Below are 25,222 nucleotides of genomic sequence, written 5' to 3'. Positions count from 1 at the left end.
AGAATGAAAATCACATTGTCACATTTATGCTCTAATTTGTTCTGAGGAAATTCATGTCAGTTAATTCACACCGAAAAAAGAGAGCATTGAAATTGTCAAGTCCAGTGGCAACAACATCCTGACCGAGGGCATCAGAAACAGATGAGCAAAGATAGGACAGAGACAGGTAACATCATAGAGGCAGAAATAGCTGGTCTTTATGATGGAACTGATACAGGCCCAGAAGCTCAGGTCTTTGGTCAAAAAGGTTGACATTGCAAACCACCTGGTGAAGGAACAGCACTCCGAAAGCTAATACATCCAGATAGACCTGTTGCACTATAACCTGGTGTTTGATTTTTAACTTTATACAATCCATTTCAATTTGAGACAGAATTCTAGGAACAAGATAGAAGCAACGGCAAGTGTGTTGCAGATGGTTTTGTCCTTCCCTGAGCAGGAGGGACAGCTTGGTTTGGAAAGCAAAGGAAAGGAAAGATTGGAACTAAGGCTCTTATATAGAACATAGAACAATACAGCACAGAACAGGCCCTTCGGCCCACGATGTTGTGCCGAACATTTGTCCTAGCTTAAGCACCTATCCATGTACCTATCCAATTGCCGCTTAAAGGCACCAATGATTCTGACTCTGCCACTCCCACAGGCAGCGCATTCCATGCCCCCACCACTCTCTGGGTAAAGAACCGCTTCCACATCTTTCCTAAAATGAGGCGACCAGAACTGCACACAGTACTCCAAATGTGGCTTTACCAAGACCCTGTACAGCTGCAACATCACCTCACGATTCTTGAATTCAATCCCTCTGCTAATGAACGCTAATACTAATACACCATAGGCCTTCTTACAAGCTCTATCCACCCGAGTGGCAACTTTCAAAGAGCTATGCACATAGACCCCAAGATCCCTCTGTTCCTCACCTTACTAAAGAACCCTACCGTTAACCCTGTATTCCGTATTCTTATTTGTCCTTCCAAAATGGACAACCTCACACTTGACAGGGTTGAACTCCATCTGCCACTCCTCAGCCCATCTTTGCATCATAGCTAAGTCCCTTTGCAGCCGACAACAGCCCTCCTCACTATCCACAACTCCACCAATCTTCGTATCGTCTGCAAATTTACTGACCCACCCTTCGACTCCCTCTTCCAAGTCATTAATAAAAATTACAAACAGCAGAGGACCCAGAAATGATCCCTGCGGAACTCCACTTGTAACTGGGCTCCAGGCTGAATATTTACCATTTACTACCACTCTCTGGCCAAATTTCCCACTATCTCATGCCTCCTGACTTCCCACATAAGCCTAAGGGAACTTTATCAAATGCCTTACTAAAATCCATGTTCACTACATCCACTGCTCTACCCTCATCCACATGCTTGGTCACCTCCTCAAAGAATTCAATAAGACTTGTAAGGCAATACCTACCCCTCACAAATCCATGCTGGCTGTCCCTAATCAAGCAGTGTTTTTCCAGATACTCATAAATCCTATCCCTCAGTACCCTTTCCATTACTTTGCCTACCACCAAAGTAAGACTAACTGGCGTGTAATTCCCGGGGTTATCCCTATTCCTTTTTTGAACAGGGGCACAACATTTGCCACTCTCCAGTCCCCTGGTAGCACCCCCGTTGACAGTGAAGACAAAAAGATCATTGCCAACAGCTCTGCAATTTCCTCTCTTGCTTCCCACATGATCCTAGGATATATCCCGTCAGGTCCGGGGGACTTGTTTATCCTCAAGTTTTTCAAAATGCCCAACACATCTTTCTTCCTAACAAATATCTCCTCTAGCTTACCAGTCAGTTTCATACTCTCCTCTTCAACAATACTGTCCCTCTCATTTGTAAATACTAATGGATGATCTCAAACCTAGTGGCAAAAAACATTCATGAGCTCTTCACTCCAGTAGTTTAAGGGAGGACAGCTGGTCAGAAGCGTAACCTTTTCTTTCTGCTTGGAGGTCAGCGTATAAGTCAAAGTCAATACACCAGCCATCGATTGGCATGCACAGAACCTCCCAGAGGCTGCACAACCACTGAGGGAACTTCAGTGGTCAGGGGAAAGAAGTTCAAAGACGTGTGTGGTCGTGCAAAACTTGTGTGCTTAGTGTGTATTCCAACCTCATAGTGAAGTTGTGAAATCGTGGATGTGACCCAGCCAGATTTGGCCAGAATTGATAGAGCAGGTTACCCTTTTAAAAATAAAATCATTCTTGGGACGTGGAACACATGAATTAGAGGAGGCCACTCAGCCTGCTAGCCTGCTCTGCTATTCAATTTGCTCTGCTAATCTGGTTACCCCACAATCCAATCCTCCTCCTGATAACCTATCATAGCCTGATCAAGAGTTGCACTCTGCCTTAAAAATAGTGGAAGACTCCACTTCCTCTGTCATTTGAGGAAGAGAGTTCCAAGGTCTCAGGACTCTCTAACAAGGGAAAAAAAAATTATTTTCATCTATGCCTCAAAATCTCAAAACAGTCTCTCACTAGAGGAAACTTGAATTTCAGGGAAATAAATGTTGCCTTACCAGAGGCCAGCAGACTGTTTGCCAGTTTCCCCAAGTAGGAACACTTCCTTTTAAACAACTGGAATTGTATATTAAATGGCATATTCATTGTGTTTAATTATATGCAAATAAAATGCATTAATTGGGATTTCACTTGAGTTCAAATAAACAATCACTTATTGAAAATAGGGTGTGGTTGCATTAGGAGATAATATTTCACACTGTAAATAAATTCAAAACGGGGTAAAGATTGGCTCCAGTGTTATCTTTTACCAATCCTCACTCCAGGATGGAAAGCAGCAGGCCTTAGCTAAGGCACAGAGTCTGTCTATTCCGCTTTCTGTTCTGGTGTCAGAACACTAATATATGAATCAGTTTGGTATAGTCAGGAGCACAACCATGACATTGTTTTTTTCTGCAAGAGGTTAGATTTGTGAAAATTGAACATCTATGCTGCAGTCTATCTAGCAAGCCAACAACTGCAGGAGACATTAACAGTCAAAAGCATTAAAACATAGAAGTTAGCATTCTGAACTAAATTACCAGGAACGGCCAAAGTTTAACTGCATTAAAAGGACAGACTTGCTTCTGGAGAGAGAGAAGGATTCAAGAAACATGCTGCACAGGTGTAGACAGAAATACGCTACAGAAAAAAAACTCCATTAACCAAGTGGCTTTTTCTTGTTTCAAAAGTATTTTTGTTTCACAAATTCATTTTACATGATATATTTATTTGTTAATATAAAATAAAAGAACTGTGGATGCTGAAGATCTGAAACAAAAACAGAAATTGCTGGAGGAACTCAGCAGATCCGACAGTACCTGGGGAGAGAAAGCAGAGCTAACATTTCAATGATCCTTCTTCAGAACACTGGGTTCTGAAGGAGGGTCACTGGACTCAAAATGTTAATTCTGCTTTCTCTCCACAGATGCTGCCAGTGTGGCTGAGTTGCTCCAGCAGTTTCTGTTTATATTTCTTTGTGATCTCTTCTGCAATGCCTTCAAGCATCGTGGATCTTGTTTTACTGTCATCAACATTGAACACCCCATTGATCCGACTGAATTTCCTTCCAAATCCTCCCCCCTCAAACTAAAGCACACTGTGTACTGCAGATTTGAAGCATAACCAGCTAGCAACACAGAGACCATGCAGGCGAAAGTGAGGACTACAGATGCTGGAGATCAGAATCAAGATTAGAGTGGTGCTGGAAAAGCACAGCAGGTCAGGCAGCATCCAAGGAGCAGGTATATCGACGTTTCGGGCAGGTGCTCTTCATCAGGAATTCCTGAAGGGCTCTTGCCCGAAATGTCGATTTTTCTGCTCCTTGGATGCTGCCTGACCTGCTGTGCTTTTCCAGCACCACTCTAATCTTAACACAGAGACCATGTCAAGACTTTGCAATGAAGAAAAATCACAGTTGACCAAAAAGTACATAAAGATTCTAAGTCAGAAACAAATACTAGGAGATAGTAATAATTGGGATATATTTTAATTTAAAAATTATAGAATTCTGGAAAGAATAAGATAGAACACAACACGCAACAATTGATTTTTTAAAAATTTATTCACAGGATGAGGGTGTCGCTGTCTAGGCTAGCGCTTATTGTCCATCCCTAATTGCCCAGAGGGCAGTTGAAAGTCAACCACATTGCTGTGGATCTGGAGTCACATATAGGCTAGATAAGGTAAGGATTGCAGTTTCATTCCCTAAAGGACATTAGTGGCCCAGATGGGACTTTACAACAAAAGATACACTTCAAAAAAAACTAGAGGCATCTGGCTTGGTGTAATATTCAGTTTTATAATGTCCCTCTGAAGAACTTTGGGGTGTTTTGTTACATTTGTACAATTTAAATGGAAATGGTGCAGCTCGTTATGACAGCTCTCAGAAGACTATAATAATTACTAATAAATTCAATATAAAACAATTCTTGGCTGTGCTTCAAAGTACCAATCTTAACTGCCATGGAATAAGATTGTATCCTTCTCCCAAACCTTGTCCACAGTGGCTGCTGCCTCACATGGCCACGGAGCAGGGTTCAATCCCACCCGACAACAGTGTAGAGTTTGCACATTCACCCAGTGTCTCCTCGTGTGCTCCGGTGTCCTCCCACAGTGCAAAGATGTGCAAGTTAGGTGGATTGCCATAGGAAGTGCTGGGTTTTGGGGATAGTGTGAGGGGTGGGTCTGGGTGGGACATTCTTTGGAGGGTCAGTGTTGGCTGAATGGCCTGCTTCTACACTATAGAGATTCTATGATTGAAATCCACTCGTCTCCTGAGAGCTACTGTGTAGCTCTAGGGAGGTAAGACCACAATCCAAGGTCCATTACATGAGGGCTAAATGAAAATTATAGTGTCACTTCTAAGTGTTGTCATACACCTCCTATTGCACAATTGAAGTACTGCATGGATTTCTGCACATTGTTTGATCATCCTTTGAATTAAAATCATAGAACGCAGAAAGCCATTGCGTTCATCATGTCTGCATCAGCTGAAAGAGCTGCTAATTAGATCCAAACCCCCTGTTCTTTCCCCACAGTTTTTAACTATTTTCTTGCCAAAGAAATGCATAAATGAGAAAATTAAACAACATAGCCAGAATCATAACCTGATGTCTCAGCAGCTTAGCCAGTGACTGCTTGATCTGTAGCTGTTTTCTAATCAACCTGATCGAAAATGTTAGGACACGCCTTGGAGCAGGTGAGAATTCAAACTTAGCCCCCTAGCACATGACCACTGCACAAAGACCCTTTCTATCTTAGCTATTCAGCTGCCCAGGTTCAACCACAATTAAAAGTATCTGTATTGAACTGGTGTGTGGCTGATTCTGGATTAGTGGTGCTGGAAGAGCACAGTAGTTCAGGTAGCATCCGAGGAGCAGTAAAATCACATTTCAGGCTGATAGGTCAGGGAGGAGAGGGTGGAGTGGATAGGTGGAAAAGGAGCTGGGCAGGTCGGACAAGCCCGGACAGGTCAGGGGATCGAGCTGCTGGAGGTTAGAAACTAGGTTGAGGTGGGGGAAGGGGAAATGAGGAAACTGTTGAAATCCACATTGGTGCCCTGGGGTTGAAGTGTTCCGAGGCGGAAGATGAGGCGTTCTTCCTCCAGGCGTCAGGTAGTGAGGGAGCGGCAGTGAAGGAGGCCCAGGACCTCCAAGTCCTCGGCAGAGTGGGAGGGGGAAGTTGAAACGTTGGGCCACAGGACGGTGTGGCTGATTGGTGCGGGTGTCCCGGAGATGTTCCCTAAAGCGCTCTGCTAGGAGGCGTCCAGTCTCCCCAATGTAGAGGAGACCGCATCGGGAGCAACGGATATAATAAATGATATTGGTGGATATGCAAGTAAAACTTTGATGGATGTGGAAGGCTGTGGCTGAGACTACTTCAACTAGCCTTGGTAATTCTGGATTAGATAAAATTAGCTCACACTTGAAAACTGTCCAGTGACCTTTGCAACTACAAGCACTTACTCATCACAAGGTTAGAGGATATATGTTGGTACACAAAAAATACACTGAATTTTCAAAGATAAGCACATATCATGTTAGAGAATGTCACAAAGTCACTAGCACTGCAGAAAGCTCACAGATATTCAAGCTATGTTGGTCGATACATTATGAGAATTTCAGTTCAGGTCCAAGAAGGTCCAACACTTCTGAAGCTTCCAAAGGCAATAGAATCACAGAGTTTTACAGTGCAGACAGAGGCCACTCAATCCATTATGTCTGCACCAACTCTCAGAAAAGCTGCCTAACTAGTCCCAATTCTGCAGCTCTATCCCTGTAGCCCTTTAAATTAATCAATTTCAAGCTCTCTTCCGAAATCTTCACCACTGTCCCCATTCCTGAAATTCTATTGCTACTTTTATAAAAGAATCTTATAGCACTGAAGTAAGACCCAAAGCCCATCACACCTGCCTTGTCTCTTTGGCAGAGCTTAAGTAATTTAGTCCCAAACCCTAGCTTTCTTCCCATAACGCAAAATCTAAATGTTGAATGTAATTTTGCACAAATCATTTGCAAAAATTTCCAAAATAAGATGTTTGAGAAGGGTTAAGATGAATAATTTGAACAGTAGTTTCTCTCTGCTACTTTCTAATACAGAAAGGAAAAGTAGGGGTAGGGTGTTCTTTCAGTGAAGACAGGAACAAGATTAGATCATTCAATCCATTGAGCCTGCTTGGCCATTACATTCAATCATGACTCCAGAGCAAGACTCTAGGATGGTGTGTTGCCTCTCTGGTGCCAGGATCAAGGATGTGTCTGAGCAGGCACAGGACATTCTGAAAGGGGAAGATGAGCAACCATAGGTCATGATCCATACAGGTACTAATGACATAGGTTGGAAGAGTAAGATGAGGTCCTGCAAAGGAAACTTGGGGAGTTGGGTAGAAAGCTGAAAAGCAGGACTTCTACAGTTGTAAACTAGGGATTACTCCCTGTACCACATGCTACTGAGGCCAGAAACAGGGAGATGATATAATTGAATACATGACAAAAGAGCTGCTGGTGGTTATGGCAGATGGGTTCAAACATCTGGATCATTGGGATTTCTTCCAGGAGGGGACCTGTTCAAGGATGGTTTGCATCTAAACTGCAGGGACATCTTTGCAGAGAAGTTTATTAGTGTCCTTGGAAGGGTTTAAACTAGTGAGGCAGGGGGGATGGGAACCAGTGCAGTAGGTTAGCATGTGGAGTGATTGAGGAGAAGTTACAGATTAAGTGAAGTAAGTCTAATCAGAAGAACAGGAATGGCCAGGTTAATAAACAGTGCTGGCCTGGCAGAGTGCTGTACAATTGTTTTAATGCAGGGAGTGTAACAGGAAGGAAGATGAGCTTAGAGCCATGGATTAGTATATAGGACTACAGAGTTGCATCGATTATAAAAATTTGGTTGAGAGAAGGGCAGGACTGGCAGCTCAATATTCCAGGGTACAGATGTTTCAGGCATAATAGAGAGGGATGGAAAAGGAGTGGGGGAGTTGCATTTAATGATTAAGGAGAATGTCACAGCTGCACTAACAGAGGCTGTCTTGGAAGGCTCATCCAACAAGGCCGCATAGGTAGAACTCAGGAATAAGAAAGTTGCGCTCATTATGATGGGGTTATGCTAAAGGCCTCCCAATAGCCAGTCGGAGATAGAGGTATGTTATGTAGGCAGATCATGGAAAGATGTAAAAACATACTGCATTGCTGTATTGGCTAACTTTTAATTTTCCCAATATTGACTGGAAATCCCTTAGTGCCAGATGCTTAGATGGGGCAGAACTCGTTAGGTGCATCCAGGAGGGCTTCTTGAAACAATATGCAGATGGTCCATTGAGAGAAGGGGCTGTAGTAGTGCTTACATCAGGGAATGGGTCTGGCCAGGTGACTAAAGATCTGGGAACAGTGATCATAATCCATAAGTTTTGTGACAGTTATGGATAAGGATAAGACCGGCCCTTGGATGAACATTTTAAATTGGGTGGGGGGGGGGCCTAATTACAACAATATCAGGGGAGGAACTAGAGAAATTACATTAGGGCAGCTGAGGATAAAAAACAAGGGTGGCAAGATTTGAGAATCCTGGAGAACAAGAGATCTTGAAAGTTTAGTCAAAATGATAAAAGGGTGCATTTGTAAAGTTTAGGGAACTGAAATCGGACAAGGCCCTCGAGGCATAGAAAGGAAACAGGAAAGAATCTAAATAAGGAATTGGGAGGGATAAAAGGTGTCATGAAATGTACTTGACAAGTAGGCTGAAGGAGAATTCCACGGCATTTTATATATTTATTAGGAGCAAGAGGGTAACCAGGGAAAGGGTGTGTCTGCTCAAGGACAAAGGAGAAAATTTATACATGGAGCCAAAGAAAGTGGATGAGGTCTTTAATGAGTACGTCACATCAGTATTCATCAAGGAGAAGGACAGGGACGATGGTCAGATTAGGGAGGGTAATGTTGATACTTTAGGCCATGTCGATATTAAGAAAGAGGAGGTGCTAGGCGTGTTGAAAAACATTCAGGTAGATCAGTCCCCAGGGCCTGATAGAATCTATCCCAGAATACTGAAAGAGGTAAGGGAGGAGATTGCTGGCACCTTGACAGAGATCTTTTATCCATTGGCTATTCTGCAGTCTTTTAGCCTATGACATTCCTTGGTTTAAGATGGGCAATAGGGATAATCCATGAAATTATAGATTGGCGAGCCTTACTTCAATTGTAGGGAAATTGCTGGAAAAGGTTCTTAAAGACAGGACTCACAGTGCAAAAGTATAGACTGAAAGGACTAATTAGGGATAGTCAGCATGGCTTCATGTGGGGAAGTCTTGTCTCACAAATGTGATTGAGTTTTTTGACAAAGTGATAAAGATGACTGATGAGGGTAGGGTAATGGATGTAGTCTACATGAACTTTACTAAAAGCATCTGACAAGTTCTCTCATGGTGGACTGGTCCAGAAGATTAAGTCACATCAAATCCACAGTGAATTGGTGAGTCAGATACAAAATTGGCTTGATCACAGAAGACAGTGGGTAGTTGTGGAAGTGCATTTTTCTGACTGGACATCTATGACCAGTGATGTTCCGCAAGGATCATTGCTGGGACCTCTGTTGTTTATAAATAAATCAAAATGATTTGGATGAAAATCTAGATGGTCTGAATTATTAAGTTTGCAGACAACATGAGAATTGTTGGAGTTGTGGATAATGAGGAAGGTAGTCAAGGAATCAGCTGGAAGGTTGGATGGCATTTGATGTGATAAACATGTATTTTGGGGTTCAAATGCAAGAGGAAAGTATAGAGTAAATGGCAGAACCCTTACAAGCACTGATAAACAGAGGGATCTTGGGATAGAAGTTCATAGCTCCCTGAAACACAAGTGGATAAGGTGATAAAAGGCGGCATACCGCATTCTTGTCTCCATCGGTCAAGGCATTGAATATAAAAGCTGACAAGTCATGTCAAGCTGTATAAGGCTTTAGTTAGGTAATGATTTGGAGGTGCTGGTGTTGGACTGGGATGTACAAAGTTAAAAATCACACAACGCCAGGTTATAGTCCAACACTAGCTTTCGGAGCGCTGCTCCTCCATCAGGTGGTTGAGCAGCTGTCCGAAGGTTACTGCTTCCAAATAAACGTGTTGGACTATAACCTGGTGTTGTGTGATTTTTAACTTAGTTGAAACTTTATTGCTGGAACAGCACAGCAGGTCAGGCAGCATCCAGGGAACAGGAGATTCGACGTTTCGGGCACAGGCCCTTCTTCAGGATTTTTAACTTAGTTAGGCCACATTCAGATGACAATTCATTTTGCTATGACGTGCATTTCTTCAGCACAAATTAGCTATAACGCGATTGAAGAATTTAGACCATTATTTGTAGAATGCGAACTTTCCTTACCTGTATTGGCTTTAACACAATTTCCACCCCATTGGTTTAAATGGTGCTGCTAATATGTGATTTTCTTATAAAGCATGATTGCACAGGTACTGAACTATCGCATTATATCGGAACCAACTTTACTGTGTACAGTTCTGCTTGCCACACCTTTGAAAGGATGTGGAGGCTTTGGAGAGAGTGCAAAAGAGAGTTATCAGGATGTTGTCAGGATTGGAGTGTATTGGCTATATGGAGAGGTTGGACAAACTTGGATTGTTTCCGCTGGAGTGTTGGCAGCTGAGGGGTGACCTGATAGAAGTATATAAAGTAATGAGAGGAAGAATAGGGTAGTTGGAGGCTTCTTCTCAGGGTTGACATGTAAAATACCAGAGTGCATTGGTTTAAGGTAAGAGGGGGAAAGTTTAAAGGATATGCGAGACAAATATCTTTTATACAGACAATGGTAGGTGCTTGGAACTTGCGGCGGTGGTAGACGTAGATACGATAGCAAAGTTTAAGAGGCATTTAGACAGACACATAAACAGGCAGCGAATAGAGGAATGTGAACCATGTGCAGGCAGATGGGATTCAATTAGATTGGCATCATAGTTGGGGCAGACATGGTGACCGAGGGGCCTGTTCCTAATGTTGTACTGTTCCATATTCTCCAATTATCAACTTAATATCACTTTCTCACATCATCGCCATATCCGTTTATACCTTCAGTTCAGAAATTTACCAATTTCTGTCCTGATCTGCTGAATGATCAAATTTCAACAGCCCTCTAAGGTAGAAAACTCCAAAACTTCCCCATCCTCTACATGAAGAAATCTCTCCTCATCGCAGTCTTAAATGGTTTGCCCCTTATTCTGAGATTATGTCCATTAATTTTAGACTCAGCAACCAACGGAAACATCCCACCTACATCTACCTCATCAGGCCCTATAATAATTGTTTCACTGAGGTCATTCCTCATTCTTTGAAACTCTAGAGAGTACAGACCCAGTTTCCTCAATCTCTCCACACAAAACAATTCTACCATCCCAGGGATTAATCTGGTGAACCTCTGTTGCACATGCTCCATGGCAAGTATATCCTTCCTTCAGTAAAATAACCAAAACTTGAGGTAAACAATACTCCAGGTGAGGTCTCACCAAGACTTTGGATTCAACAGCAGCAAGACATCTTTACATCCACACATAAATCCCCCTGAGATGGAGGCAACGTGGAAATGCCTTCCTAATTGCTTACTACATCTGCATGTTAGCTTTTAGTGACATATGAACAAGGACACTATGTCCCTTTCAACTCCCACACTTCCAACTTTTCAATATATCAGACAATATTCTGTCTGCCTCTTTTTATCAGAAAGAATGACTTCACACTTATTCACATTATATTCCATCTGCCACATTCAAGCCAAAGTCCTCTTGAAACCTCCTTGCAATCTTCCCATAACTTGCATCCCCCCCGAAAATGATCTGTTTACTCCTACTTTTTACCCGTTAACCAATCCTTAATCATTACTAGTATATTGCTCACAATCCCACACACTTCAATCTTAATAACTCCTTGCAAGACCTTCTGCAAAAAACACATCCATTGGTTCTCCTCTACTAAGTAACGTCCCCAAACAACTAACAAGTTTGTCAAATGTGATTTCCTTCTCATCAATCCATGATCTTTTCCTACTTTATCATTCCTTTCTGAATGTCCAGTTATCATTTCCTTTATACTTAAATGAAGGAATGCTACTAGCTCTTCTAAGATCAGAATTCATGGTATTGGCCTATGGCATTGTGTTTGCAGATATTTGGTTACAGCATGGCGTAATACACTGGCTGTCAACCAAATACTTGGAGCTTGCACATCAATAAAAGAAAACAGATTGTCAATGTGCAAACAGATGTTTTCTTCCTGTTCAGTGAGTATATTTCCTCATTTGTAGCATACACAACCAAAAACATTCAGTACATATAAAAAGGTCTGTTTCAAAATCTACCAAATAAAATGTCAAAGATTAAATCTTATTGGTGAGGGGGCAGCATATGCAAAACGATCTGCCCCAAGTTATCGATAGATGGTTCACAGCTCCAAGAGAATCCAGGGGAGAGATCCCAGGAATTCCAAGAGGTTGTTAAGTCTGCTCTAATGTCAAACATGTCATGTGCCTTAAATATGGGATCTCAGAATTCTCCATCTCTGCGTGTGTTCGGCAACCTAATTCTGTTACATACATACTAATAAAAATGTTCTCCACAATCGAGACAGCATTCCTTTTGAAGTCAGAATAAACTTACAGATGTTACTGGAATTGTATCAATATTTGATAAGCCCTGTTCTAGAAAATAAATTACCTGTAGAGCACGCCCATTTCTGAACTTAACTTCACATCACTCCATATTAAGCATAGACAGAATCAAGTTTGGCTGTGAAGCTCCTTGCAGCTGAAAGGTCTGCCAGTACTCACTGTCAATGGTGACACATGAAAAATGACCATTTTGCTGAGGTACCAGAGAGTACAAGACACCCATGAAATTTCAGGGCAAGAGTCAATACCTTCAGGAGAGATGGGGGAAGAGAACTGAGGGGAATACATATGTGTCTTTTCCACAATTAAAGAAAATCAAATATCTCACCAATATCAAATATGGGTTTTAACGTAATTGCATAAGCAGCTTTATGAACACTCAAAACAGACTGACAACAGGTGACTTGTTCCCTGATGCTTTACAGCTTTTCAAAGTATGCTCAGTACTAGAGATACAACATTGTTTGATGCAGATCAAAATGTTAACGTTCATTGCAACATACCATATTTATGGTTCTCTCCACTTTGTCCTGACTCCCTGACTGCATTCCACTTCCCACCTCGCCAATCCCCTCACTCTTTATGCTCATGTGTTCTACCTCACCCGATTATGGCCTCTCGTTTCACTACAGAGTTCAGAATGTGAACAAATACATGTCAGTGCTCAATCGTTTTAATGAATTCCAAGGTGCTGTATCACAAATTATGTTAGGCCATAATTAAAAAAATTGATTTAAACATATTTGAAAATCAGAAGGTCAATCAAACTATATTTCTCAAAATAGATGTACAAATGTAATTTTTTTTAAAATTCACAAAATGTTACTGGTATTACCACTGGACTACACCATGCCACTTTATATTCCAGTTAAAGCAGTTAATAGAACTAGGAATTTTCAACAGGTTTTTGTTTCAGCAAATGGTATTTCACCTGAAATAAAATTCAACCAACATGCCACAATCGGTATTTCAAGAATTGTAGACATACCAACATGCAAAAAAAAATCAAAGGACAGAAGAGGCAAAACTGGATAAGCTATAAGTTCTTGGCAAAACAAAATAGCGTAAATTCTAGTGCACATCTCATATGATTTTCGAAAATTACTGATACATACTGCATTCTTTAAATGAGTAAACCTAAAGCTCAAAATACACCTTACAAATCTTGACTTTGCAACAGATGATTACAGAAAAACAGAATTCATAACAGCATTCACAGTTCAGTTTTACGCAAATGCATATCATTTAACAATTCTTCTAAAAAAAACTATTAACTGCATGACATTTGATTGAACACAAACAGAATGAAAGAAAATGTTACTGTTGTCCAGAGAAGTACGACTTCAACATTCATACTGTGCATGAGTCAATGTTGGAACGATATTGCTTTTAACAGAAGCAATTCATTTTTAAAAGGGTAAATATTACTGAATTTCCAAAGGATATAGTAAACAGGCTTTGAACATCTGGCATGGTTTCATGCAAAATGAAAGGGTACTATTTCCTACATCAACCAGATTTGTGGTCTTTGTTTCCACGCTGTAGACAACGTGTTCTTTTCTAGATGTGCAAATTAATGATTGCTATACTCTACATTAAAAAACACTTACAGGATTTTTTTATGTGCTAACTACAGTAACCTGTCATTCTTGGGTTTCCCCTCCCCCAACCTGCAGCAACAGACTGGGGGGGGGGGGGGGGGGTGTTAGAATACAATGGGCTGTTTTAATTTAATTAGAATGGCTGTCACTATTTCTGAAAATATTTTCTTGGCAAACTGAAACTCATTAATGGCCCAATAAATCAGTGATATGCAGATTTATTGTCTATTCCCAGATCTCACATTAAAACTCCATTACAGACTACAGCACTAATTTACTATAGGATATGTTTCCACATTTCCTTTTTTTAAGCCACCCTTTCACACACCCCATTCATATCTGCTGTAGGCCATCCACTACACTACTAAAGCAAACGTAACCTACACACACACACACACACGCTGCAGTTGCAAATTAATCGCTTCTAAAAGAGAAAGCATGTCGAAAGGGAAAGCTGCTGCATTTTATCGTGTGGGGAAAAGACACCTTTCATTCCGGTTGCAAAAAAAAACACTTGATTGCTACAATTGGCATCTCCACACAGTCACTCTCACAGGCCTGAACATGTAACCCTTATTGAAGGATCCACTCCGCTGTAACAAAGATTGCTACAATGTTAAATGCAGAAGGGAAGGTGAAAACACAGGGAAACCGCTGATAGCTACACAGAAATGATAAACCAGAAGAGAGCTGCCATACCTGTAGATCCGAATGCAGCATTCCCACTAGCAGGGTGCAGTGTGTGTGCTTTCTTTGGGCAGAGGGGGTGGGGTGGCCATGTTGGTAAGGGATGATATTCAGTCCCTTGCGCGGGAGGACCTAGAATCAGGAGATGTAGACTCTCTCTCTCTCTCTCTCCGATGCAGGAAAGGCTTTTCCCAAACCCACCCCCTTCTTCTGTACCCCCCTCCCCTCCTCTCTCTCTCTCTCCCTCTCCCTCTCTCTCTCCCTTTCTTACATCTTTTCCTTTCACGCGGCGCCAAGACAAATACACAGCACACACATCAGGGGTGAGGGAAAAATAATATACAATTAAATATATTTAACCATTTAATGCACTGCCTCGGATTTGCTCTCTCTTCCTTTTAAAGAAAAAGCACTAATTTGATGTGGCTTGCAAAAATAAAATTTGTTCAAGGAATTGGGAATTTTTTTTGAGGGGGTAAGGGTCTTGTTGATTATCCATAGATGAAGCTATCTGCACCCTTCCCCTCCCCCGATCTGCTAGTTGCTGATTGTCAGCTGGAGCCCCAATGCCATTGTTTCCAGCCTCTGCCGCGCCGCTCCTTGAAACCCGGAGCGCGTGCACGGCGCGGCGCGCGCTCCTCTCATGCGCGTGCTGTCTGGGCTCTTTGTGACCCCTACCCACCACCTGCGCGCGCCCCCACCCACCTGTGGACTCGCCTCTTCTCCCTCACCACCTCTCCCCCCATCCCCACCCGCGCCAGGTATGTTGCATTCTTTTCCTTCTACTACTACCCATTTCACACGCCTCGCCTCAAGAAAGGCAAACCTGCATTTATATAGCGCTTTTTCATCACCATTAGACCCTCCCAAAAAAAACTTTACCCAAAAAACTAATTCAGTTGGCGAGAAAGTTATTGTTGAAATACAAGAAACACGGTTGCAGTGACGTTACACAAACAGCAGTCCCTAGATCATTTACGTTTTTATGTGTATTGATTAAACAATAAATACTGTTCAGGTCACTAGAGACAATGTTTCTCAAAATAGTGCCACAGGTCTTTTACATCCACCTAAGCAGACAGATGAGGGTCTCAGTTTAATACTGAGCACCTCTAACAAACAGTATTCAATATAGAGTCCAGCTTTGATTTTCTGTGCTCAAGATCTGAAGTGGGACTTGAATCCAGAAACCTTGTATTTGAGAAATCATAGAATCCTGACAGTGCAGAAGCAGGCCATTCAGCCCATTGAGTCCACGCCAACCCTCCAAAGAACAACCCACCCAGACTCAGCCCTATCCCAGTAACCCTGCCTTTCTCCCAGCTAATCCATCTAGCCTGCACCTCCCTGGACACTACAGGGCAATCTAGCATGGCCAATCCACCTAACTTGCACATCGTTGGACTGTGGGAGGAAACCCATGTGCGACGGGTAGGATGTGCAAAATCCACAGATCGAGCCTGAGTACCTAGCACTGTGAGGCAGTAATGCTAACCACTGAGTCACCGTGCTGCCCCAAATGAAAGCACTGCCAACTGAGGTACAACTGAGCCTTTCTTCAAGTTTCTCAGGATTTAATTTCTGCACAAATTCATTAATGGGTTTGGAGTTGTAGCTTTGTGTTGCAAATTTGTATTTCCTGTTGGAGAAAGAAATTAAAATGCTGCAGCAGTAATGCTGTACAAATAATTACAAAGAAAAACACAGAAATGTATTTGAAACAGACACCAGGCCATTCGTCTAGGGGAAAAAACAGGTAAAAATTAATAAATTTTGAGCATAGAGCCTTTGCAGCTGTGAGCACCCTCCTAAGAACGACTGTGATTTTGATACTGTCAACAAAGAACTATCTAACCTAATCCCACTTTCCAGCTCTTGGCCTATAGCCCTGTAGAATATAGCATTTCACGTACATATCCAAGTATTTCTCAAATGTGATCTGTCATCAACACCCTTTCTGAGAGAAAACCTCATGTCCACTCAATCACCCTCTGAATGAGGGGAAAAAAAGCACAATTCTGTAAAATCTTTCTGCAAGGTACATTAAAACATTCCACCTAGATATTTATATTTCTGCAAGTGATTCGGAAGAATTTATCTCGGCTCCTTAAAATTTTATACACCTTGAGTAAATTTATCCCCGCCCTCCTGTGTTCCAGAGAAAATCACCCAGCCTATCTAATCTTTTCTCACAATTAAAATGTACCTCTCTCAGTAGCATCCATGTAAATATCTGTATGCTTTCTTATTTGTGACCATACTTGAGCACTGTGTGCAATTCTGTAGCTATGGGTGAGTATTTCATACAGATCTAGTATATAACCTTGTTGTTCTAATACTCTATGCCTCAGCCAATAAAGGAAAGCATCTTGCAAGAAGTGTTCTTGAAGTTTACATTGAACTTCAGAGTACAAGACAGATCACAGAAGTTAGGAGAAAATGAGGCTGCAGATGCTGGAGATCAGAGCTGAAAAATGTGTTGCTGGAAAAGCGCAGCAGGTCAGGCAGCATCCGAGGAGCAGGAGAATCGACGTTTCAGGCATAAGCCCTTCTTGCAGGTAGAGTAAACATAACCAATTAAAATAGTCACCTTTCTGTAAGAATTATTTTAATTTTGCATCCCATTCCAAAGGCAACCTCCAGTGCCTCCTAAATTATTCTAATAAAGCTCAACACAAACTCAAGCAGCAGCAGATCATTTTCAGTTAGGGATTTTGCAGGCTTCTTGACTCAATTCAACAATTTGACATAGAACAAAGAACAATACAGCTCAGAACAGCCATACGGCCCTCGATGTTGTGCCAACCTGTGAACTATTCTCAGCTCGTCCCCCTACACTATCCCAAAATCATCCATCATTCTTATCATAGTCGGCACCTCCATTTGCATTTAGTCATAGAGATGTACAGCATGGAAACAGACCCTTCGGTCCAACCCGACCAGATACCCCAACCCAATCTAGTCCCACCTGCCAGCACGTGGCCCATATCCCTCCAAACCCTTCCTATTCATATACCCACCCAAATGCCTCTTAAATATTGCAATTGTACCAGCCTCCACCACTTCCTCTGGCAGCTCATTCCATACACGTACCACCCTCTGTGTGAAAAAGTTGCCCCTTAGGTCTCTTTTATATCTTTCCCCTCTCACCCTAAACCTATGCCCTCTAGTTCTAGTCTCCCCCACCCCAGGGAAAAGACTTTGCCTATTTATCCTATCCATGCCCCTCATAATTTTGTAAACCTCTATAAGGTCACCCCTCAGCCTCAGACGCTCCAGGGAAAACAGCGCCAGCCTGTTCAGCCTCTCCCTATAGCTCAAATCCTCCAACCCTGGCAACATCCTTGTAAATCTTTTCTGAACCCTTTCAACTTTCACAACATCTTTCCGATGGGAAGGAGACCAGAATTGCACGCAACATTCCAACAGTGGCCTAACCAATGTCCTGTACAGCCGTAACATGATATCCCAACTCCTGTACTCAATACTCTGACCAATAAAAGAAAGCATACCAAACGCCTTCTTCACTATCCTATCTACCTGCAACTCCACTTTCAAGGAGCTATGAACCTGCACTCCAAAGTCACTTTGTTCAGCAACACTCCCTAGGACCTTACCATTAAGTGTATAAGTACTGATAAGATATGTTTTCCCAAAATTCAGCACCTCACATTTATCTGAATTAAACTCCATCTGCCACTTCTCAGCCCATTGGCCTATCTGGTCAAGATCCTGTTGTAATCTGAGGTAACCTTCTTCACTGTCCACTACACCTCCAATTTTGATGTCATCTGCAAACTTACTAACTGTACCCCTTATGCTTGCATCCAAACCATTTATGTAAATGACAATAAGTAGAGGACCCAGCACCGATCCTTGTGGCACTCCACTGGTCACAGGCCTCCAGGCAGAAAACAACCTTCCACCACCACCCTCTGTCTTCTACCTTTGAGCCAGTTCTGTATCCAAATGGCTAATTCTCCATGTATTCTATGAGATCTAACCTTACTAATCAATCTCCCATGGGGAACTTTGTCGAACACCTTACTGAAGTCCATATAGATCACATCTACTGCTCTGCCCTCATCAATCTTCTTTGTTACTTCATCAAAAAACTCAATCAAGTTTGTGAGACATTATTTCCCACGCACAAAGCCATGTTGACTATCCCGAATCAATCCTTGCCTTTCCAAATACATATATATCCTGTCCCTCAGGATTTCCTCCAATAACTTGCCCGCCACCGACTTCAGGCTCACTGGTCTACAGTTCCCTGGCTTGTCCTTACCGCCCTTCTTAAACAGTGGCACCACGTTAGCCAACCTCCAATCTTCTGGCACCTCACCTGTGGCTATCAATGATACAAATATCTCAGCAAGAGGCCCAGCAATCACTTCCCTAGCTTCCCACAGAGTTCTCGGGTACACCTGATCAGGTTCTGGTGATTTATCCACATTTACCCACTTCAAGACATCCAGCACTTCTTCCTCTGTAATCTGGACATTTTGCAAGATGTCACCATCTATTTCCCTACAGTCTGTATCTTTCATCTGCTTTTCCACAGTAAATACTGATGCAAAATACTCATTTATTTTCTCCCCCATTTTCTGTGGCTCCACACAAAGGCTGCCTTGCTGATCTTTGAGGTGTCCTATTCTCTCCCTAATTACCCTTTTGTCCTTAATGTATTTGTAAAAACACTTTGGATTCTTCTTAATTCTATTTGCCAAAGCTATCTCATGTCCCCTTTTTGCCCTCCTGATTTGCCTCTTAAGTATACTGCTACTTTTATACTTTTCTAAGGATTCCCTCAATCTATCCTGTCTAAAACTTACATATGCTTCCTTCTTTTTCTTATCCAAACCCTCAATTTCTTTAGTCATCCAGCATTCTCCATACCTACCAGGCTTTCCTTTCACCCTGACATGAATATACTTTCTCTGGATTCTCGTTACCTCATTTCTGAAGGCTTCCCATTTCCCTTTACCTGTGAACATCTGCCCCCAATCAGGTAATTGTTCTGCTATTCCAATTTATATCTCCTCTACATCTATCTTTTGGTTCTTTCCCTGTTCCATTACCAGTGTTCCCCTACAAACTGTGTAAAATGCACCATGCAGGGAATACAGTATACAGATTCACATAAACAAGCAACATTCCCTTTAAGATGCATATTCATGGTCCTTTGTCAATCTTAAATGGATAACTAGCATGGGTTTAAAAGATAACACCTCAAAGGACTGTTTTCTCCAGTAGTTGCAGTCTGTCCCTGCTCATTCCAGACACTTTTGCCTTTCTAAACTTATTATCTATTTGTGCATGTATATAGGCAAAAGTGAGAACTGCAGATACTGGAGATCAGAGTAGATTAGAGTGGTGTTGGAAAAGCACAGCAGGACAGGCAGTATCCGAGGAGCAGGATGTGCATGTGTGTGTTTGGTATGGTCCTTTTCTTGTATTAGCACAGTTGTGATAGGTGGTCATACTGCTCAGGCATAGGAGAATTGTACTACTTACAAGAAATTTCAGCTCAGTATTGACATCTTTTAGCCACAGATTCATTATTAGTGTGTGTTGGATAGTGGATGCACCTCCACAGTGAGAAATGGATTGGTTAAAATGTTAGCTTGGTTCTTTAAATAGCAAGGACTGGAGTAAGATTAAGGAATTTTACAGTTGTATCTGCTTCAGGTTTGGCAATGTCAATGCGTTGAAATCATTATAAAGAATGTTGAATAATTCCCTCTAAAATAGCTGGAGTAAACCATTTTATCAGCATATGTAGTAACTAGTGATTTTGAAAAAGGCTCAAATGAAACTGCGTTGAAGAGTGTGGTGCTGGAAAAGTGCAGCCAGTCAGGCAGTATCCGAGGAACAGGAGAACCTTCGTGAAGGGCTTATGCCCAAAACTTTGATTCTCCTGCTCCTCAGATGCTGCCTGACTGGTTGTGGTTTTCCAGCACCACAGTCTTCGACAAAGATCTCCAGCATTTGCAGTCCTCACTTTCTCCTCAAATGAAGCTGCACATGAGATACAAGGCAATTGTTTTTGGAAAGTCAATAGATTTACAATTTTCACAAGCTGGAAACCATTTCAGTTGCTTAACAAAAATCTAACTCCTGTCAAAATATTGAGCAGGTGACATTGGCATCAGAAAAAAGAAATTTAAAGGAAAATTGCTAATTATCTTAAAGCTGCATCAATAGTTTGAACATTCAACATCTTCTCACAAGTTTAAAATCCTACTAAATGATGCAGATATGAGAGACAATGTGTACACTAAATGTAAAGAGATCACAATATATGTGATATACAAAACATTATAGGAAGACACCACTGCCGCTTCACAGTGCCAAGGGTTCAGCTCCACCCTCGTGTAAAGTTTGCACATTCTACCCGTGTCTACGTAGGTTTCATCTGGGTGCTCCGGTTTCCTCCCACAGTCCAAAGATGTGTAGGTTAGGTGGATTAGCCATAGGAAATGCAGGGTTAGAGAGATAGGTGGTGGGATGGAGGTGGTGGCTGCTCTGGTTGGGATGCCCTTCAGAGGCTTGGTGTGGACCCGATGGGTCAAATGGCCTGCTTCCACACTAGAAATTCTATGATTCTACAATTCTATATTGGATCTCACATTAACAAGAGATTCCAGCAATGGACTTAAATGGGAAAGAAAAAATATTTTAATCTTTCACTTCATAGCCATGGCAACTAAACTTAGTCAGTTAACAATAACACAGAGAATAAGGTCTTGAAAAAATGGATAGGGACTATACTGTAGGCACCAATTAAATTCCTAATGGACTAACTGGGGTGAATTTACCAATGATGATTTTTTGGAATATCTGTGAAAATGAATATTGTGTTAACGAATACAATACTGGAAAACCCTTTACAGAGTCTGTGAAGGAAATTACACAGTAGTAAATCAGTGCTTCATAAAATATTAGTGCAACAACAGAATTGTAAATTAACAGTTACCTTGGTATGGACAGTCCACATAAAGAACTCATATTCCCCAGCTTGGGGAGAGAGTACAATTAGCATCACATTTTCTGAGCAGCTTAATGCCATACATGCAACAAACAGGGCATTCATTGAGACTTGAGGTTTCAGGGGAAAATTCAACCGAAACCTCTGGCATTGGAGAAGATTGTCAGAAATAAACTTTAATCCAGGGGATATTATACGTTACAAAACAAAGGCAGAACGAGTGGAAACGTTCAAATAAGGTTGTTGGTAGTGATGGAAAAACAAGTAATTTTACAGATGGCAACCAAACTGTTAGCAAGCATTCCTTGATGTTAATTAGCACTGATTATACACTGACAGAACATGAAAATGATGAGGTACCATGTACTTCGCATACACATGAAGGACAATTATCTACACTAAGGACTGCTTTGGCTCAAGAACACAGCTCACCACTACCTTCTTGAGGACAATTAGGGATAGGCAACAAATGGTAGCCTAGCCACTGATACCCACATCCAATTAATCAATTAATAAAAAGGCCAACATGTCATTTACTTTCCAAATTAATTGTAACTGTGTGCTAACGTTCTGTATTTAGGGAAAAGCAATGGCATAAGTGGTAAAGTCAGTGACTAGGAATCCAGAGCATGAAGTTCAGAACAAAGAAGAGTCGTATTACACTCAAAAAATTCTTTCTCTTTCTCCACATCTGCTGCCAGATATGCTGAGTATCTCCTGCACTTTGTTTTTATAGACAAATCTCTAGCGTCTGCAGGATTTTGCTTTTATTGTAGTAATACAGAGCTCCAGACTAACATTTTGAGGACATAGAACAAAAACAGGAATTGCTGGAGAAACTCAGTAGAATCAACACATCTGTGGAGTGAAAACAGAAAGGTCACTGGACTTGAAACATTAACTCTCTTTCTCTCCTCATAGATGCTGCTAAACCTGCTGAGTTAATCCAGCGATTTCTGTTTTTGTTTCAAATCTCCAACATCCACAGTTGTTTGTTTTCTCCTGAGGTTTGTATCCCACCAGGGCAAATGGTCAGTTTTGAATTTAATAAAATCTGCAATCAAAAGCTGGCAGAATGGTGACCATGTTATTCTGACCATGGCATGGCAGCATTTGCTGTAGATGGAAACAGTGGACACAATTAGCTGGTCTCTGTTTTCTATGTGCCTTATCCTCAATCAACATTTCATTCTTGCGAGTCAATTCCAATGCGTTTCCAAACAGTCAGTATCCAGATGTTGTGACAGTCAGCGACCATCTCCCTCATCTCTCGTCAATGTCAATACCTGCCATCTTCATATCTTACTTGCTCATGTCCTTGAAGCAAAGGTATGAATACTCAAGAGTTTGTAGCCTAATAGCAAGGTATATGTACATAAGGTAGTTGAATGTATGGTCTCATTCATCAAATAAACAAAGCTGAGCCAGTGCAGGTATCTTTGGCTTTGCAATGGTGGTGCTGATGGAATTGGCACACTTTGCATTAGTGACTTTGTCCTGCCAAGAAGATACATGTGAAACAGCAGTGGTGCAAACCATTTAAACTTTTCTCCTGTTCTGGTCTCCTCTCAGTTTGGTGTTCTCAGTCAGTTTGCAGTTTTCACACATTTTTACACAGTTTGGGCATAACAGCTGCAACCTTTTTCACTGGGTGTTATTTCAGCATCAAGTGACAGACTGCAGGTGATTGTGAAGACTAGATATGGGAAGTGATCAACTAATACCAGCATCATATTGTCAATGTTGATGGCTGATGATATGGCAACACTTCATACCATGAAACTAGTCTTTCTGGTGTTGATTGTGAAGCTGAACTCTCTACAGCTGAGAGTCTGTATATTCACTTCAGAAGGGTCTCCTCAGGGTGGAATGCTTTTATGGCACTGTCAGCGTAGAAGAATTCTCAGATGAGGACTTGGGGCATCTTTGTCTTGTACCTCAGCTGAGTAAGGCAGGAATGTAAATAAAAACATTTCCATCTATCCACTCCACCCTCCCCCCACCCCCCTGACCTATCACCTTCATCCCCTCCCCCACTCACCTATTGTACTCTACGCTACTTTCTCCCCACCCCCAGCCTCCTCTCACTTATCTCTCCACCTTCAGGCTCCTGATGAAGGGCTTTTGCCCGAAACGTCGATTTTACTGCTCCTCGGATGCTGCCTGAACAGCTGTGCTCTTCCAGCACCACTAATCCAGAATAAAACACACAGACTTGGTAGATGACCTGAAGACAAATGACAGCAGTACTATCAAAGAAATTCCAGAGATGAGGAGTCTCCAGAGATGAAAGATTAAGTAGTTCAGACTATTGCTCTCTGGAGTATAAAAGAATGAGCGGAGATCAAATGGAGACATTTAAGATACTAAAGAAGATTGACAAAGTCGATGTAGAAAGGATGTTTTTTCATGTGGGACAATCTAGAATGAGAGTTCACAATCTTAGGATAATAGCTGATAGATTTAAAACAGAAAAAAGGAGAAATTATTTCTCTTAAAAGGTCATGAATCTGTAGAATTCATTACCTCATAGTTTGGTATATGCCAGGATATTGAGTAAATTTGAGGAAGAGATAGATTTTTAATTAGTAATGGGTTGAAGATTTATGGAGAATGAACTGGAAAGTGGAGTTGAAGCTGAGATGAGTTCAGAAATGATTGTATTAAATGGCAGGAGAGGCTCGAGGAGGTGAATTGCCTATTCCTGCTCCTAGTTCTTATGTTCTTAAAGAGTGTGCTGCCAGAACAAAACCCTGTTTTCCGCAACTGTAGATCTCAAAGCTTTCTGAAGTTGCACTGTCATAGCCGACCTTACCCATCATGTTGTCATGGAAAGAGGAGATCACACGAAGTAGCTTCGGCAGGCAGCCAGTTCTCTCAAGCAGCTTAAATGGACTGCCTCTGTTTTCATGGCCTATTGCCTTGGTGAGATCGATTAAGACAGTATACAATGGCCTCCTTTATTCATGGCATTGCTTTGGCATTTGCTGTATTGAGAATCATGTCAATTGTCAATTGTCCAGTTCTGAAACCACACTGTGATTTGGGGATGTGTTCAGCCAAGACCTGCAGCCAATGAGTACAACATGAGCAAGTACTGTTCCCATGATAAGCAGCTGGAAGACATCTCAGTAGTTGCTGCAAATGCTGTGTTGCTTCAGTCCTTATATAGGGTCACTATCTTTACTTCACCATATCGCAGGCTACTAGCACCTCCACCAGCACAGGCAGATGCTGCAGGAATGCCAGTTTCTTGTCCTTGAGTTCAGATGGTATTGCAACAGCACTTCAGGTTTTGTTCATGACAATCTTTGTTAAGCTCCTCCTCCTTCAATATCCAACTCTGCTCTGACAAACAGGCTGACTATTGTGTGCAGAGCTTTCTCCTGAGAGTGCTCCCTGAAGCCCAACTTAAGGTAGTGTTCAGTCCATCCCTTCAACTGTTTATTGTTATCAATGATGATCCCTCCTACCATAATCTTTGCTAATGGGCCTGATGCCTTTTTGATTCCTTCACACATGCTCCAAGCATTCCCTGTATCAAAGGGCAACTGGATATTCTTGGCAAAGTTATCCTGGAGTACTTGTTGCCTGGAAATCTATCAGACTTTCAGAAGCTTTTAACGTGTTCAGAATCTTCTTAGTCAGATCCCTCTTTGTAATTAGTGAAATCAGACTGCTGGCTTCATAACAGTTTCTACCACAGTGATATTCACCCCAACTCAAACAATACTTTTCCACTCCTGTTTCCCATTGGTTGAGTGTGCC

The 25,222-nt window shown here is 41.8% G+C and overlaps 1 protein-coding gene across 4 annotated transcripts in view; it reads right to left on the bottom strand.

Annotated features, from left to right (window-relative positions):
- Positions 1 to 14,548, bottom strand: part of nexmifb (neurite extension and migration factor b) — a 310,393-nt gene extending 295,845 nt beyond the window's left edge. For 3 of the 4 annotated variants that reach the window (XM_043705002.1, XM_043705000.1, XM_043705003.1), the window contains exon 1: positions 14,476 to 14,547. The gene's annotated coding sequence lies outside the window, so the exon portion shown is untranslated. Of the gene's footprint in view, positions 1 to 12,678; positions 12,802 to 14,475 lie in introns of all 4 variants that reach the window. The other variant, XM_043705001.1, reaches the window with a different exon arrangement.
- Positions 14,549 to 25,222: the final 10,674 nt, after the last annotated feature.

This window comes from Chiloscyllium plagiosum, chromosome 15 (assembly GCF_004010195.1).
Source record: "Chiloscyllium plagiosum isolate BGI_BamShark_2017 chromosome 15, ASM401019v2, whole genome shotgun sequence".
In the NCBI taxonomy this organism is placed as follows: domain Eukaryota; kingdom Metazoa; phylum Chordata; class Chondrichthyes; order Orectolobiformes; family Hemiscylliidae; genus Chiloscyllium; species Chiloscyllium plagiosum.
This window is presented reverse-complemented; position numbering and strand designations above follow the sequence as displayed.